Source organism: Ursus maritimus, unplaced genomic scaffold (genome assembly GCF_017311325.1).
Source record: "Ursus maritimus isolate PB19 unplaced genomic scaffold, ASM1731132v1 scaffold_23, whole genome shotgun sequence".
Classification (NCBI taxonomy): Eukaryota; Metazoa; Chordata; class Mammalia; order Carnivora; family Ursidae; genus Ursus; species Ursus maritimus.
Window position 1 is genome coordinate 44,564,281 of NW_024424786.1, and position 18,781 is coordinate 44,583,061.

At 58.5% G+C, this 18,781-nt stretch overlaps 1 protein-coding gene across 1 annotated transcript in view; it reads right to left on the reverse strand.

The window, feature by feature from the left end:
• SHANK2 (SH3 and multiple ankyrin repeat domains 2) overlaps positions 1 to 17,137 on the reverse strand; it is a 472,550-nt gene extending 455,413 nt beyond the window's left edge. The window contains exon 1 of the mRNA XM_040639603.1: positions 17,073 to 17,137. The gene's annotated coding sequence lies outside the window, so the exon portion shown is untranslated. The remainder of the gene's footprint in view (positions 1 to 17,072) is intronic.
• Between the last annotated feature and the right edge of the window lie 1,644 nt (positions 17,138 to 18,781).

The window sequence follows — 18,781 nt, forward strand, 5'->3', positions numbered from 1 at the left end:
TATCAGCACCCCCCCCAGAAGAGTACACTTGTTGACATCTGATGAACCTACGTGTCACGTCATCGTCACCCGGAGTCCACAGTGGACATCAGGGGTCACTCAGCGGTGTGTGTCCTGTGGGCTCAAATGCGTGATGATGCGTGTCCACCACCACAGTGTCACGCGGAGTGGGGTCCCTGCCCTGTTCATCCCTCCCCCCTCCAACCCCTGACAACCACTGCCTGCCTCTCCCAGAACGTCAGAGTTGGAATCACACAGCGTGTGGCCTTTCCAGATTGGCTTCTCTCACGGAGTAGGACGCATCGTTTCCTCCGTGACTTCTCACGGCTTCACAGCTCCTTCTGTGTTAGCGCCGAGCTCTACCCCATGGTCCGGATGTCCCACAGCTCGTGTACCCATCCACCCGCTGAAGGACATCTCGGCAGCCTCTGAGCTTTGGCAACTATGCAGAGAGCTCCGTAAACACCCGTGTGTCGCTTTTCACGTGGACACAGGTTCTCAGCTCCTGTGGGCAAATACCACGGAGCGTGACTGCGGGATCGTGCCTAAGAAACTGTCCCCGTCTTGCAGAGTGGCTGGCTGCCCCGTCCTGCATTCCCGCCCACGGGGAGCGAGAGTTCCTGCTGCTGCCCAGCCTTTCTCATCAGTGGCCTGATTTTCGCCATTCTCATAGGTGTGCAGTGGCATGTGGTTTTTGTGGGGTTAACTTACAGCTCAGTGGTTACGAGCTGTCTTGTGCAGCAACAGCACCCCCTAATTCCAGACCACTCCTGTCACCTCACAGGGAAACCCCAGGCCTGTACCCGTCACTGCCCATTTTGGCCTCCTCCCAGAGCCCTGCCTCCCCCAGCCACTCCTGCCCACGGCGGCCACTGGCTGCTGTCTCTAGGGGCCCGCCTATCCCGTGCACTCCCGTGACGTGTGCATTTCATTTCATGTAACACACGACCTCCTGCGTCCGGCTTCCCTCACCAGCGTACGTTTCTGATCCGTCCGCGATGCAGCGGGCCACAGCGCTGCATTTCTTCTAACGTGTGGACGATACTCCTTTGATTGGATGGACCACATCTGTCCATCACTCATCTTTTTTTTTAAAGATTTATTTATTTATTTGGGGAGCGGGAAGGGGCAGAGGAGGAGGAGACAGAATCCCAAGCAGACTCCCCGTTGAGCACAGAGCCTGACGCGGGGCTCGATCTCAGGACGCTGAGATCATGACCTGAGCTGAAATCAAGAGTCGGACACGCGACCGACCGAGCCACCCAGGCGCCCCGATCATCTCCTGGTGCACATCTGGGTTATTTCCACCTCGGGGCTGTTGTGAATAACGCTGCCGCGAGCGTTCGCATACACGTTTTCAGTTCTCCTGGACGTACATCCGTGGACATGCTTTCATTCTCGGCCGCCAGCGTCGGTGTGGTTGGACGGCGGCTGTCCCTCAACCGCTGTCACCTCAGATGCACCCACCCTCAGCCAGACCACAGAGCGGCGTCGTGGCTCAACTACTCTGTTTGGTTTTTTAGATCTTTGTTTTAGTGATTACGATACAGGAGAATCTGTGCTCCATGTTTTGATCGCTCCTCATTTAACAAATATTTACTGGGCACCTGCGACGTGGCCGGGCCCCTTACAGGCACCGAGGACACATCAGTGGACAAGACGAAGATCTGTGCCCAGAGCCACCCCACAGAAAGCTAACAGTGGCCGCTTAAGAAAATGAATGGTCCTTAAACGCCTCTTCCAAGACTCAGTCGGTTCCCAGATCTCTCGGAGGACAGCCTGTGGACCCGCGGGCGTTCCTCCTCCCCACACCCTCCTTCCCCACACCAGCCCCAGGACGCCCACGAAACCTCGGCACCCCGAGACACCACACAGAAGGAAACACCATGGAAGGAGAGTGTCCCCACGGAGTTCCAAGCATGTACACCTTGTGATGCCAGCTTTGCTGGAAGTCCAGCGACCATCCCCGTTCTACAGACAGGAAACAGCTTGGGACATCTGGGTGTTGAGTGGCTCGTGATTGCCATGTGGGTGCCATCGCACCCCATAGACGGACTCCAGGGGCAGAGCCCCTCCACCCCTAGTCTGCAGGAAAAAGTCATTGCCTGATGGGTAGAAATGAATTTGGGGTGCGCTGGGGCTGCAACCTGAAACTCCTTCCAGTCACCCTGAACCAAGGAACCTTCTAGAAGCTACCAAGTGCCTTCTGCCAACGCCACATTTTGGGGAGCTTCTCTGAAGGGAGGAGGACCCCTGATCCACAGGACACTGACCACAATTAGGATTATTTGCACAAGCACTGGTATATCTTATTGTCTGACCACGCTGCTATGGGAGGGGCAAGGACTGTGCCCCTGTGGCCCACTGGGTACACAGTAGGTGCTTAACCACAGAGTGCTGAGTGCATGAATGGTGACCCAGCCGCAAGGGTCCAAGGGGCACAAATGACTCCCTGCATTTAAGGTGTTTGCACGAGGCCCGGGAGATGCATCATTCCACTGGTGCGAGCCCGGCTACAGCCTCTATGCTGGGAACGCCGCCCCACCCTGGAGGCTGCTGGTTCCCGGCCGCACCCCTTGTCTCTCTCCACCCCCCACCCCCAGGGCTCCAGACAGGTAAGGCAACAACAGCTCAGAATGTGGAAGGAACCCCAGAGAGCACAGCCGGTCCCCCCAGGGGCTCAAGCCCACACACCTTAACAGCAGCACACATGCACGATGGGCGGGGCTTACCGACCCCATTCTAGTGGTGGGTAGACCGAGGCCAGAGACGTGAGGGTGTTCCAGGCCCACAGCCAGGCAGAGGAAGAGCGAGAACCCAGGGCCCCCAACTCCATGCTCAGTATGCTCCCCATCTCAGGCAGCCCCTCCAGGAGCCTCCAGCCAGGTGGCCCTGCACAGGTGTCCACGGAACCCCCAGGGTTCTACTCTCCACGCAGGGCTCCCGGCCCCACCTAGACCGCCACGCGGCCCACTGCATATAACGGCCACCGTCTCAGGTTCACACACAGAGTGCAGAAGGCAAAAAATGAATGTGGTGCTGACCCAGGTGTCAGAGCCGCAGCCAGGGGCCAGGGAGCCGGACGCCTGTGGGACAGCCTGCACTGGGGCCGGGGGACTTCGGCCCCGGTTTCTATTTTCCAAATTTTCACGGGGTAACAAAATAAAGTTTTATATAGAAAACACATGAAAACCCCCAGATCTAAGTGACCCCAGTCAGCTGCACAGGGTGGGGGTGGCCGCTGGAATCAGGTGGGCCTGGCACGGGGTCCCTGGGATGTGACATCACCCGCCCCCCCCCACCTGCAGGACCCCCCATATCTAAGTAACCCCAGTCAGCCGCAGAGGGTGGGGGCGGCCGCTGGATCAGGTGGGCCTGGCACGGGGTCCCTGGGATGCGACATCACCCGCCCCCCCCACCTGCAGGACCCCCCAGATCCCCCAGTCAGCCGCACAGGGTGGGGGCGGCCGCCGGATCAGGTGGGCCTGGCACGGGGTCCCTGGGATGCGACATCACCCCCCTCCACCTGCAGGACTCCCAGACCTAAGTGACCCCAGTCAGCTGCACAGGGTGGGGGCGGCCGCTAGAATCAGGTGGGCCTGGCACGGGGTCCCTGGGATGTGACATCACCCACCCCCCACCCCACCTGAAGGGCTCAGGGAACACCCTGCTTGCTGAGGATGGGCTTAGTGAGTTACTAATCACTTTGCTCCGCATCGCCCACGGCCGCATCAGACATTGTGTAGTGACTGGTCTCCGTGGTCCCAGACCAAACGCTTCATCCCCATCCAAATCACCCCAGCTCTTGCCGAGGCCTCCTGGCCCTCGCAGGCTGGCAGTGGAGGAATCACAGACCAGGGAGGCTCAGATCCCCCTCCATTTCAGGGACCTCCGTCTAGTGGGTCGGTGGGGGCGTGGGGTGGTGACAGCAAGTTACTACAGAAAAAAGGCCAACAAGGAGCCTGCCCCGTGTTTAAGTAACAATGGGGGGCACGCCCCCACAGACCCCACCCAGGCCCCCGCACAGCGCTCATGCGTCTGGACCCTCCCTCGAGATGCAGTCAGTCCTCCCTGCCTCCTCCGATGGAATCCTTATACTTTTCAACACTTGCTCCATGGAAATTTCAGGGCTGGTACTACTCGTCATCGCAGGGGCTCCGATGGGGTTCCTTCCCATCCCACAGGGTGGTTCGATCAGGGTCTCCGTGGGGACCCGGACGTGGCCAGGGCCTCCTGGACCCACGGCTCCAGGACTGGGCAGGTCATGAGGGGAACCTGGGCCCCCAGGGAAGCCGAGCTGGTTCCAGACCCTCAGGGAGGAGGCGGTGTGTGCGTTCCAGAGTAAGAAACTAAATCCGGAGAGGACCATCCCCTGGGCTTACCCTTCGGGACTCCACATTCAGTGGCCAGGTCTGTGGGTGAGGACAGAGGAAATAGGACTCCCGTTTCCACTGATACCACGCGGGTGCACAAGTGATCCTTCGTCCCACACCGGTGACTCCAGCTAATGAGGGAAACGTGGCCGTGGGCATGTGGGGGCGAGTCCACAAAGGGAAATCCAACTGTCTGCTGGTGACGACAATGACACAGCAAACACCTGTGAGTCGTCGGAGCTCAGATCTGCTAACAACCCACCCACCCAAGACCCCTCCCAGGCAGGGAGCAAGACCAGCCCTACAGAACGCCCCGCAGCCAAGCCTCCCATCCCTGCCCATGCCTCTGACCTACAGGCAAACTGCATGACCTCCATGTGCACGACATCACATGGCTCCCCTCCCCGTGCTTTCCAAAGACCAGGTGCTACCAAGGCATACGGGTAAGTTTGTACACATCATTGGGATGAACGAGGGAGTGAGGGAGGGAAGGTAGGAGGGAGGGAGGGAGGGAGGGAGGAAGGAAGGAAGGAAGGAAGGAAGGAAGGAAGGAAGGAAGGAGGAAGGAAGGGAGGAAGGAAGGAGAAGAAGAAAGGGAGGGAGGGAGGGAGGGAAGGACAGGACAATGAGGATTCCACCAGATAGAAAATGGCAGAAAAGGACCATCCCAGCAGCCAGGACCAGCTGCCCCGGACCCCGTGAGCCTGATTCCTCCCCAGCCCTGTCTGCTTGTCCTCGGCCCCCAAATCCGAACAGCTCCGACTAATCCTCAAGCTGGCATTTCCCTGGAAGCCAGCCCTGAGCCGGCCTTTCTGGGAGGCAGGCCCTGGGAAGGGGCACAGGGCAGACACTGCTCATCTCTGGACAATGAGTAAAGAATTCCTCTGTATCTGTTCCTGTGGGCTTTTATAAGTTGCCCTTCCCTGAATTTCAATTAATTCCATTAACAAATCCGAGACAGAGACAGAGATTGGAGCCCTAGGGACATGCTGGGTTTGACAGTCTAAAGGCTCCCAATAAAAACTTCTGAAGGCCTTAAAAAGTCTAAAATCCAACTAAAGAAAGCTGCCCTGTCGTTCTAACTGTCCCAATATCGCTGTATTTTAACCCAAGAGGGGCACCAAAAGCAAATGCGGCCGGGAAGGCACCTGGAGGGGCAAGGGCTCGAAGCAGGTGCCGCTGGGCGGTGGGACGTGCCCAGGCAGGGGCAGCCGTCAGGGAAGGAGGGAGCCCCAGCAGAGATGAGAGCAGAGAGGACATGGAGATGGCCTGGACGAGGCTCCAGTCCAAGGACAGGAGTGGAATCCCCACCCCATGAACCCTACTCCTCCGGGGCTGCCCCAAATTCCAGGGCACGTCCAGCTGCCTGAGCGGGTGTGCACACAAGCGCCCCTCCCCCACCCCGTGGAGTCCTGGGCAGGTGCTTCGGACGCCCAGCCGGGCAGGACACAGCCCACCGTGAAGGAGCTCCCGGGACAGTGAGGCTGGCGCAGCGGAGGGGCCCAAGGGCATCTGGTGGGAGGCCAGTTAGACACCGGCATGAACCCCAGACATAAACGCACAACAGCACGGAACAGCTGGAGCCCGAGGGTGCACACTCGCCCATGCACACTCGCACACGCACGCACACACCCCTTAGGGTTCAGACAAGGGTCTACTGCGTTCTGGCGTATCACGGGCCAGGGAGATTGAGAAAAAGAAATCTCATAACGCAGTTGGGATGCCACACACTCCATTTCCCCAGGGCAAGATATCTTAAGAAGTGAGATGTACCGTCAGCAGCAGCCCTAACAGGTAGGCCGCTCGCCCCCAGTGTCGGGGAGAAAGTCAACACAGCACACGGCCGGCACTCACACCACGTCCACCGAGCTTCACGTCCAGCTCGCCGTCAGGGGCCGAGTCATGTCAGCCAGGACGGGGGTAAGCTGGTTAGGAACCGGTGGCCGCAGGGGGCGGGGGAGCCTGGACGCTGGAGGCCAAGCCCATCCCCAGGGCACGAGGGCGGTCTCCGCAAGGTGTGGGTAAAGTGCATGGGGCACGGGGTTGGGGGGCTGCCACGGGGCTCTTCTAATCCACAAGCACACGGCAGTGCAGGGGGAGCCCCCAGCCAGGCCAATCAGGACACACAGCTCACTTCCCGCCCCCAGAAAACCGCAACAGCACAGACGCCCCAAGCTGTGCGCGGCTGACTCAGACGCTGATTTGCTTTGCAATGACCCCGGAGTGGGTGCTCTGGCTCGGGGACCCAGCCAGGCGTAGCGTGGGTCAGTCTCCCCGTGTCACATGACACCTGCTCAGCCTTCACTGGGTCACGGAGCCCCCCTTCGTGGGGAGCGTGTTCACAGGACCACGGCATTTGGCGGGCGAGCACATACCCCCACACGCGTGCACACACACGTGCACACACACAGATGCAGTTCCTAAACCTTGGGCAGAAATTCCTGGAATCCTGGCCTCCTCGCAGCAGCTCCCTTGTGGCAGGACAGCTGGGATTCCAGCCCAGCACCAGCTCACCTGGCCGTGGCCCGGCACGAGACCCTCTCTGCTGGCGGTGTCCCTATGCCCTCCGACAGCAAATGCTCTGGTGCGAGGTTCTTACGTGGGGTCCCCCAACACGGCCCCTGCCTCCAGCTGCTCGGGGAGGACACACTGGGGGGCACCCTGCCCAGCATTAGACCCGTGGTGTGGGCTCCTTAGGGGGAACCGGGGAGTGGCAGGAACCGGCCAAAGACTGTTAAGACGCACATTCTCACAAAGACTCATCAGATTCTCAAAGAAGTCTGTGCCCCCACATGTGAAAAACGGCCGGCCTGGCTAACTTCCACGGGCCCTTTCCATGGGGAGCCTCAGTCTGAGGGCTGTTCTGTAAATGCGCCCTTGGTAACCTGTGGTTAAGGCCCAGTGTCACCCCCGGGGAGGGGGGGAGTCCCTGGTTTGGCCATGTGGTTCTTCTCGTTGGAAAGAGACACGTACACATTAGTATTTACATGAATATAACCTTATTCACACCTGGCCTCACCTGACTTCCTTCTCACGGGCAGGCTGTGTCCCTGAGCTCCGCAAATCCAGCCACACGCAGAGAAGACTGGCTCGTAACTCACTGTACCCAGTTACTGCCCCCCACTTGGCACGAGCTTCCGGAGACACCACATTCCACACCTACACCGGGGCCTCCCTGCTACGGAGAACTCGCTCACAGCCCCGGGGCTGCAGGTAAAAGATCTCGGCGAACAGAGATGGGACATGTGGCTGCTGCCCTTTCCTCCCCTGCACCTGGGATCCTGGGACCTCCGAAGCTCGGAGCCAGCTGGCAGGCTGCCCCTCACTCCTTGAGGTCACTGCAGCCCTCGAAGCTTCCTACCCCCGCCCACAGGAACAGCACCAAGATGTCACAGGCCAGGTGGCCTCCCTGGGACTCCCTGGCTCTCCCGTCCCAGAGACCTACCTGCTGGGACATATTTGAAAACTATTTTGTTTTTGTTTTGCAGAAACCCAACTGAAAACACCACGTCACGTGAAACACATTCCTTAGACTGGAGTGCTGAGAAAAATCTGCTCTCCAGATGAAATACTATCAGGCAAATGACCTTTGTTATCCCAGCTTTCCCTTTCCACCCTGGCTACCAGGAAGCTCAGGGGTAAGGACCACAAGTAACTGTAATAACACTCTCTTGCCCCAGAGATTGGTCTTGAAGACCCCTAAGGGTTAGAGCAGAGTTTTACCAGTGGGGCCTGTAGCACAATCATCTGGGAAGCAGGCTAAGACAGATTCCTACTGAACTGGATTCCTTGTGGACACAGTCTTAGAATCTGCAAGATGCCCAAGAGTTCTTGGTCCTTGGGTCAGGCTCTGCGGTCAAAGTGAAATGACACAGCCCATTTCCTAGGACAAAGCAGGCCTTTCTGGAGAATCTGATCTGGCTCTTCCTCCCGTCGTCGTCTTCATCCTTGGGGAGGAGCACACTCTCAGCCCGGGTGCTCTCCGCAGGGGCCACGGGGGACGCAGCAGACACGCGGACTGGGCACGAGGGGCCGGCACTGCTGAGATGCTGAAGCTGTCAGTCCTTGGCTGGGATGTGCAGGAAGATTCGCAGGACAAGCACGGCGAACGCCAGCTCCATCCCGGACCTCCTAAACCCAGTCCTCATGGGGCTTCAGCTGTTTCCGGGAAGAGTCTAGTCCACCGGAGAAGAGTGCCACCTCCCAACTCAGACACCCAGCCCGGGCCCCCTGCTCCCCTGCTCCCCTGCTCTCCACCCCAATGGGGGCTGCAGATGTTTCTTTCCCCATGAGAACTACCCATAGTGGTGTTAGGACGGGGGGGCTATGTTGTGCCCACCGAGTCACACATGAAGATTCTGGGCGGCCAGAGCAGACAAGAGGAGAGAAGCTGCCCCACCAGAAACACACAAGGCAGGAGGAGGGAGCAGAGGGGCTCCGGAGGAGGCCGGCACAGAGCTCTTAAAGGGCAGCCGGGGTGCCTCACACGTCCATGGAGAGTCTTTGAATGCATGGAATGCTCTGGGGCATTTCCGTGGGAGTGTCCAGCCCCCACATGCACACAGGAACCAGCACGTCCCCAGATGTGCCGAGATGATGGAGACGCGCATTGCCCATAGGTGCGGCCCGGGTGGGGCCTCGCAGGAACCAGCTTGCACACGCTGGGCCCTCTGTCCTCAGCCCACTCCCTTTGGAAGCTCTAAAGGGGGACCCTCCCGTCTCTTGCAGCTCCCGGGGACCAGGTGTCCCTGGGCTTGTGGCCACAACCCTCAGTCTCTGCCTCGGGCACCTGAGGCCCTCCTCTTCTGTGTCCAATTCTCCCTCTGCATCCCTCCTGTGATGGTCTCAGGGCTCAACTGGACAAGCCAGGGTGATCTCACGCAGCCTTGACTTAAACAGACCTGCAGCAACTTTGCTCTCGAAGGTGACGTGCCCAGGTCCCCAGGGTTGGGACTTTATAGGATTGGGGGGCACTTTCAACATCCCCACACGGTGGCCTCTGGCTTCTCCTGGTGGTTCCTGGGCTCTGGGGGGGCTACAGTAACTGAGGGTCACCTCCTTTACACAAGCTCAGAGGGGACAAGAATCTGGGGCTCCATCACCTTCATCACCTGGGCCTGCACTGCCCCTGGGGAGGGGGCCGTCACCTGCCCCCCTTTATCTAATGCCCACATGCCAGACCCGGGCTGAGGCTCTGGGATGGAGAGGGGAGAAGCAGGCATGCTTTCGTTCACTGCACAGAAAGCATAAGACACAGCAGACACCTCGTCTCTGCCCCCAGCAGAGTCCGACTCCCCGCCCACTGCAAGCTGGCCCCCCTCCCTCTGGGGGCTCAGATGCGGGGCGGGGGGGTGGAGAGCCCTCTGGTAGCACAGCATCACCCCGCCCTGTAGACGGAGCTGCCGCAGGCACACGGGGTCCCACAACCTCACAGATGCATAGACAACTCCTCCCCGATGTCCCCGGGGGGCACGAGGCTGGCCTCCCTGTCAGAATCCCCCACAGCCCCACTCCAAGCCCAAGGACCCCCAGCTCCAAATCTCTGGAAGTCCTCATAATAACAGTAGCAGAAAGAAAAGGATAAAAGCCAGGCCTCAGAGTTCTGCCCTGGAGGGGTGCCCCTGGGGCTCCCCTCACCTGCTGGGGACAGGAACACAGGCCCACCTCGGGAAGGAGCCTGGTCTCTGCATCTCACCTCTGGGCCATGCCCCATCTCTGCTCTGCCTGGCACCATGGCTTCAGGGGTCCCCTGCAAAAGCCAGCTAAGGAAGACCTGGTTGTGGGAGGAGGGAGAGAAGGAGAGAGGGAGGGAAGGAGAGAGAGAGGGAGGAAGGAAGGAGGGAGGGAGGATGGGAGCGGAGAGAGGGAAGGAGAAGGGAGAGAGAGGGGAAGGAGGGAAGGAAGGAAGGAGAGAGGGAGGGGAGGGAGGACAGGAGGAGCAGTGAAGGGGCCTCCCCTGCTCTCACTCACTCATCAGAGGCTGCCCGGCCCCCTCCCTCCTGCTCCCTCGGGTGGACCCCCCCCCACTATGGCTTTTGCTCCGTGCCCTTGCTGGTCACCACGTGCCACCGAGCTGCTGGACGGTCTGCACAACTGGTCACTTCCAATTACATTTCAGTTTTGTCCCATTATGACACCAAGATTCCCTTATCCCGTATTCCTCTTTGCTGGAAATCATAGTTCATTCCCATTTTTCGCGATCATAAATTGTGCCAAGCTGAACATCCTTAGGTTTGCAAATACACGTCACTCTTCCCTCAGGTTAATCCCCAGGGCGGGATCTGGGGACCAAGGAGGGCACCCATCGTTAAGCAGAGATATCTGTGTACCCAAGCAAAGGGAAGTGCCGGCTCGTGCCTCGGACTATTTCATCATCACGTGGGCCACCTGGGGCATCCCCACGACGGGGCAGCAATGGGGGAAGGGCCCGCGGGGGCACCTGAGCAGCCCCCCTGCGGGTCTCGAGCAGGCGCGATCTTCTCCTTCTGGTGCCCGGCAGCCAGCAGCTCCCACGAAAACAGCTCTTCAAATAAACAAATCATCTGCATCTTATTTTTCATTTTCTGTATTGTCTCATGTTTTGGCACCTCCGGGGTGGGGGTGCTGACGGACCCGGGGGGAGACTGCCCCGCCCAGGCCAACGCCACACGGGGCACACGGCTGAGGATCAAAATGGACCGAGGAGACGACACCACTGTGCGCCCAGCAGGACGGCCAGGATCACAGACCGACGGTCACGGGCGCTGGCAGGGACGCGGAGAACAGGAACCCTCGCACGAGGCCGACTGAAAGGGGAAACGGTTCTCCCAGTTGGGAGAACAGTCTGGCGGCTCCTGAAAGGTTAAACCCAGAGCTGCCTCGAGATGAGGCAAAGCCATCCTTCCTGGCTACGTACTCAGAACACATGGAAACATACGTCCGCGTGGAACTCGGATGGGGATGCTCGCGGCAGCCTCGCTCATCACGGACATTTTAGTGGGAATAGCGCAAATGTCCACCCCTGATGAACAGACACGTGGCATGAGGTCCGCCCATCGCCGAGAAACAGGACCGACACCCTGACACCTGCTCCAACGCGGACGATCCTGAAGACACAGACGGCGACACGGCACGCAAGTCCCTGCAGGTGAAGTGTCCGGAAGAGACAAGTCCGCACGGACAGAGGGCGGGCTCCTGGGGAGGTGACCACTAACGGGCTCACGGGTTTTTCTAGGGTGGGGGAAGGGTGCGGGAAGGGTGCTGAACAGGATTTAAGTTGATTGTGCTGAGGACAGCAGAGCTCTGTAAATACACGAAAAAGAGCTGAATGGTACTCCCTTTAAACAGGGGAGCTGTAGGGCGGGTGAATTACATCTCAATAAAGCTATTTCTTAAATTTTGTAGACTGACTCCGTGGTGCCCAGAGATGGGTGGGTGGCCGCAGGGTCCGGCGTGTTTATCTGCCCCCCAGTCAGGAAGTGGGGCTCTGCCCAGGAGAGGGCACCGCGGCCCCTGAGCTCCCTGAGCTCCAGAACTCTTGATGACCAAGCGTCATGTGAAGAGCCAATGACCCCGGGAGCAGAGATAAGTTACAAACAGAGCACTGGACGTAACTAACTGGGAGGAATGCCCGGAACTGGGTCTGCTTGACCGTCGACCCAGCCCTGAGTCACGAGCCTGGCTCTTTCAGCATCAGTGGACGTGGGCCCGAATGCCTGCTGCCCGGCACCCCAGCAGGAAGGAGCCCCCCGTCCAGGGTCAGCACCCTCTACAGTCAAAAGCAAGCCACATAACTTAACCAAGACTCTGTGGGCTTCAGACCAAGAGGCCACCAGATGCCACCATACTGAGGGCCCGTGCCCCTGGGATTTGTGGAGACGGAGCGAGTCACAGCCTCCCGTCACAGACACACTGCTGGTTCTCAGCACTCAGCATGCCCAGGTCACGTAGAACAGGGCTGGCAAGCGTTTCTGTAAACAGCCAGCGAGGATATGTCTTCAGCTCTGCAGACCACACAGTCCGTCACATCCAGGATGCTGCTGGAGCGAGAAAGCAGCCTGAGACGGCATGCAAAGGGGCGGACGTGGCTGCGTGACAATAAAACTTTATTTACAAAAGGCAACCTGTAGACTGGGGGAAACGATTTGCAAATCACACGTCCGGCAAGGGATTAACAGCCATAGCATATAAATACCTCCTATAACGTAATAACCAAAATCAAGCAACCCCATTGGAAAATGGGCAAAGGACTTGGATGGATATTTCTCCAAAGATACAGGGATGGAAAACAAGCCCACGAAGGGACGCGCAGCATCCCCTGTCGTCAGGGAAACGCAAATCAAAACCACAGTGAGACACCACCTCAAGCCCACCAGGGTGACTAGGAGCAAAAAGACAAAACAACGCGCTGGGGAGGGTGTGGAGAAACGGGGACCCTTCTGCATGGCTCCTGGGAAGGTAAAGTGGGGCAGCTGCCCCAGAAAGCAGCTGGCGGCTCCTCTAAGGGAAAGCAGGGTAACCACGTGACCCAGCCAGCCCACGTCCGGGCGCATCTCCAGAAGAAGGGAGAGCAGGGACTCGAACAGGTATTTGCACATCCATTCCCCCAGCAGCACTCCTCACGACAGCTGAAGTTGGAAGAAAGCGACCCAAGCATCCACAGACAGACAGACGAGCGGACAGACAAGACGTGGTCCATCCACGCACCAGACTGTCACTCAGCCTGAACACGGAGGGAGGGACACGCTGACACCGGCCACAGTGTGGATGGACCTGGGGGACGTGATGCTGAGTGAAATAGGCCAGACGCAAAGGGACAAATCCTGCAGGATTCACCCACATGAGGTCCCTGGGGTCTCCAGATTCACAGGGACAGAAAGTGGACAGCAGGCACCGGGGCCGGGGGAAGGACGGAAGTCGGTGTCTCAAGGGGACAGTGAGTGGACAGCGGACACCGGGGCCGGGGGAAGGACGGGGGTCGGTGTCTCAGGGGAACAGTGAGTGGACAGCAGACACCGGGGCCGGGGGAAGGACGGAAGTCGGTGTCTCAGGGGGACAGTGAGTGGACAGCGGACACCGGGGCCGGGGGAAGGACGGGGGTCGGTGTCTCAGGGGGACAGTGAGTGGACAGCGGACACCGGGGCCGGGGGAAGGACGGGGGTCGGTGTCTCAGGGGAACAGTGAGTGGACAGCGGACACCGGGGCCGGGGGAAGGACGGGGGTCGGTGTCTCAGGGGAACAGTGAGTGGACAGCAGACACCGGGGCCGGGGGAAGGACGGGGGTCGGTGTCTCAGGGGAACAGTGAGTGGACAGCAGACACCGGGGCCGGGGGAAGGACGGGGGTCGGTGTCTCAGGGGAACAGTGAGTGGACAGCGGACACCGGGGCCGGGGGAAGGACGGGGGTCGGTGTCTCAGGGGAACAGTGAGTGGACAGCGGACACCGGGGCCGGGGGAAGGACGGGGGTCGGTGTCTCAGGGGAACAGTGAGTGGACAGCGGACACCGGGGCCGGGGGAAGGACGGGGGTCGGTGTCTCAGGGGAACAGTGAGTGGACAGCGGACACCGGGGCCGGGGGAAGGACGGGGGTCGGTGTCTCAGGGGAACAGTGAGTGGACAGCGGACACCGGGGCCGGGGGAAGGACGGGGGTCGGTGTCTCAGGGGAACAGTGAGTGGACAGCGGACACCGGGGCCGGGGGAAGGACGGGGGTCGGTGTCTCAGGGGAACACAATCTGCTTAATGCCCCGAGCTGTGCACTTAAACGCGGCTAAGCGGTACACTTTGTATCATGTGTAATTTACCGCCATAAAACAACGTATTGACAAAAGCAGACGATGGGCAGGATTCGGCGTGTGAGCCAGGCTGTGCCGAGCCCTGACACAACCGCACGCCCGGCCCTGGTTCTGGAGCGAACGCCTGAGCATCGCGGCAGAAGACAGAGTTCTGGCCCGAGCCGCGTGCTCGCAATGCCCGTCTGCTGCCTCGCCCCACCGCCAGGACGATCACCGGGGGGGACCTGCAGCCCTCCCCGCCATCTGGTTAACCCCGAGGGCGTCTGAGTGCACCCTCCAGCGGCAAGGGTCATTTGAGGCAATAACAAAGAACACTCAGGCAAGCCAGATCCTTGAATTCGCAGGCCAGCACCTTTAATTTGCAGGAGGAAGTAAATTAACTGTCACTGTGAAGTGGAACCTTCTGCCGCTAATTACATGCCATCCTGGCTACTAACTGGAGCACCGCTCAAGGGTCATGTCCGGGCCTCCTGAGTGCGCTGTCAAAAGCCCGAAGCCCAGAATCCACGCAGCTTTATGACGTGATAAACGTCTCCACGCAGACGATGCTGCGGCCAGGGCGTGGGGGACACGAGGGGCCCACACGGGGGCCCCATGGGAGGAGTGGAGGCCCTTAGGACATCGGGAAATCACTGAGGAGCAGGGTCCCTAGGCAGCACTGGGGCGCTCGAGGACCCAGGACGCGCAGCTGAAAGGGAGGAAAAGCAGCCCTGAGGAGCCTCAGCCTGACCGCTCCGCCACCAGCCCGGGACACAGCACTGCCCGGCCCACAGGAGCCCAACGTGCCAGTGAGGGAAAGCCCTCTCCATCCACAGCACAAGGACCTCCATCCATCCTGCCTCTGGCCGAGAGCCCTGGGATGTTCTTTTTGGGCTAGTCTCTCTGTGAACGGCCACCCCGTATCCTAGAGATGGCCAGCTACCACTATGGATTCACCCCTAGCCTTCCGGAGGGGCCCAGACCGGCTCTTTCCTTCTTCCCTCCCTTGTGCGGCAACAACCACCATCACACGAGTGGGGACTCTGCAATCCAGTGCTCCCCACGATCGGGGCGCCAACAGACGTTCCCTCAGAACAGACTCAGGGCCCAGCCCTGACAAAGTGCTTGCAGAGAAATGTCCACAGGGCAGCCCATCACCACAGACCCCAGGACGGTGACAGGCCAGAGCTCCAAGCAACTGGCCAAGTGTCCTTTTCACATAAAGAAACCCAGAAGTAAGAAGGCGTTGGTGCGAGCTGGAGCTCAGCGATGTTCCTCCTGGTCCTGAGCCAACGTGGCCCAGCTGGCCTGAAGCAGACGCCCGCAAAGGCAAGCACAGTGAATGAGCGGGTACTGTGTGCAGGCCAGGGTTCGAAGCCAGGTGGTTCCTGACAAGGGGACAGCATCAGGCATCGGCTGGAGACAGAGGAAGGGGAATCCCAGCTCTGCCCATTCAGCTGGGGCAGCTGGGGCCGGCAGGTTCCTCCACGGAGCCCCCCACCATCTCCCGGCCAGGAGAACGCCCCTCTTTGCCCAGGGGAGGGGCGGGACGCAGCTCAGAGCACATGGAGGAACAGCATGGAAGGGCCTGAACAGGGGAATGAGGTCACACTGGATTTCACGCAGGACTGGGAGTGGCGCCCCCCAAAGCCGAGAGTGACCAGCACAGGGACAGGGTAGGGGCTCTGTCACTTGGCTCTTCCCTGCCGTGTTTATTTCCCCAGGACATACATTCCCACCGGGGTCTCGGAGGGTGAAACAGATCTTAGTGTTTGTAAGTAAAAGGTACAGACATAGAACAGGCTCACAGACGGACCCATAGCATCTCGCAGTAACATTCCACTGGGGTGGACAATTAGGAACAAATGTCTAAAATATCTTCTCGGACAGACAATTAAAAAAGTAAGTTTGAGAAACACTGTCCAAAGGGGTCTGGACCTCCCATACCGTCTCTGACGGTCCCAGCAGCAGGGCCAGGCAAGAGGACCCCGCGTGTGCTCAGCCCAGGCTGGATTTAGCCACTCCGTGCCCACATGGCTGCAAGAGAGGTATGTGCCTGCTGGGTGCCCACATCCTCCCGAGAACAGCAATGACCTTGCTTTCCTTATGCAGACGGTCAAGGTAAGATCCACATGTGGGCAGCACTCAGCAATGCCCGGGTTGTCTGTCTGTTTTTTCGTTTTTTCTTTTTAAAGATTTATTTATTTGACAGAGAGAGAGACAGCCAGCGAGAGAGGGAACACAAGCAGGGGGAGTGGGAGAGGAGGAAGCAGGCCCCCAGTGGAGCAGGGAGCCCGATGTGGGGCTCGATCCCAGAACGCTGAAATCACGCCCTGAGCCGAAGGCAGACACTTAACGACTGAGCCACCCAGGTACCCCAACGGATGCCCGTTTTTAACTACAGGTTGCATGTGAACCAATGCCAACAGAGCGCACAGTAGGTGCTCGGTAATAAAACAGGTGCGGGGCACTAGACAATGAGTTCAGGGCATGCCTTAATCTGCAGAAACACAAAGCCTGGGCTTCCTTCCATCGTTCCCTGCCCCCAGGCACAAACGGGTGTCTCCCCTGGGGCCATGCAAAAATGGGGTAGGGACACTCAGAGCAGTCCCCTCGTCCACCACTGACCCTCAGCCACACTGGCTGGGTCCAGCGTGGGCAGGGCAGCTAGCAGCAGAGAGGAAAAGGCAGGGCTGGGGCCTCTAGCCATGGCCCTGTTAAGTCCCCTCAAGGTCACATCAGCCAGTGACCAGGGGGCAGCTTTGTTTCCCCAGCCTTGAGGACAATTCCATCCACCCTCTCCCCATCCTAACACAAAACCAGGGGCCCAATCTCAAGGAACTGACAATCCTCTGGCCACAGTGCAAAAGGGGTGAGCGGCAGACCATAGCATGACAGGGGTGACCAGCTTACAGGTGAAAAGGACAAGGAGGAAATGCTTGAACTCACCAGAGCTGTTGGCAGACGGGGTCCTGCAGAAAAACGTCTTGGAACAGGCGCTGTCAGTATTCCGGTGGGCCAAGGCACAGAGACTGGAGGGACTTTGAAAGCTGGGAGAGACAAGAGGACCAGAACACGGTCAGACAGAAGCTATCAAGAGGCAGAATGTTAAAACTCCAAGTGGATCTGGATATCTCTGAGCCAAAAACCAGGGCTTGCACTTATGCTTCCAGAAAGATGGTGTAGGCGTACTTTTCCCAATTCCTCCCACAAAGAGCAATTAAAACACCAGGATGTTGTACAGAAAACAAACACGAGTCTCTGAAAGGGGGAGAGAAGGAGGAAGCCTGGAAAGGGACTGGGGGCCCCGAGGAATGGCACGAGGGGTCCGGTCTCTGGGGTGGGGTTTGCCTCATCCATCCCAGACTTGGAGCTGGAGAGCCAGAAACCCACACACCAGGAGAAGCAGACAGAAAGCCACCATGGATGACTGTTCTCTCTCGCCAAGGGACCAGAAGAGTGGCAGCCTAGTGAGACAATGTGTTGGACAATGAGCACGCAATAGACACCCAAGAAAAACACACCCACCCAGACCCACGGCAGCAAAGGCAGAGGGGGAGCCCACACTTCCAAACTGCGTGGCTGTAACAGGCACCCCAAACCCCTACTGGGGTGGTGTTAAATAAGCCGGAAAAAGGAGCTGGGACTTTCCTCCCCACTGGGTGGTAACAAATGCTCCTCGCATTCCACTGTATTGGTGTAGGCAGTGCGGGGAGCCTGGGTTTCCACACCCACCATGGGGCAGTAACAAGGCACCCCTCCCTCACCCCACTGGACTGGTGTCAGGAAAGAGCTAATGGAGCATCAGGACCTTCTTCATCGCCAACAGAAATGAGGCCACCCCACCACGGTGCTGGTGGGTACCATGTAGCAAGCAGGAGCCCCCAACCCCACCGGCAACAACAAGGAGTTTCCCCACCTGAGTATCGACAGAGGCCAACTGGGGAACTAGACTTCTCTGCCCACCTGGCAGTGACAGGGGAGCACCCCTCCACCCCTGCAAGAGCCATGGCAGAGAACACCAGCTGAAGCAGAGGCTCCACGGTCGCAAAACATCATACGCATGTACACATTTCCACTGAAAATCATTCATCATCCCAAGAACCAGGAAGATCTCAAGTGGGACAAGGACAACCAATGGCTGCGGACACTGAGATGACAGAAACGTTAGAATTACCTGACAAAGAGTTTAAGGCAGTCACGATAAGAAAGCTTCAATAAGCCATTACAGACATGCTGGAAACAGATGAAAAACAAAGTTTCGTTAAAAAAACCAACAACAACGACATCAAATCTCAGCAAAGAAGTGGAGACAAACAAGAACCAAGTAGAAATGTTAGAAGTGAAAAACGCAGTAACTCAAACAAGCAGTTCAGTGGACGGACTCAACAGCAGGGAGGGGACAGAAGTAACCCATGAACTGGAAGACGGGCCAACAGATATTACCTAAACTGCACAAGAGAGAAAAGAGACTAAAAATTAAAAGTAACCAGAGCCTCAGGGACGACTGCACCTATAACTTCACTGAAGTCCCAGAAAAAGAGATGGGGCGGTCTGAAAAAGTACTCAAGAACATAACAGTTGAAAATATCCTAAATTTGGCAAAAGACATAAACCTACAGATTCGAGAAAGTTTAACAAATCCTAAATAGAATAAA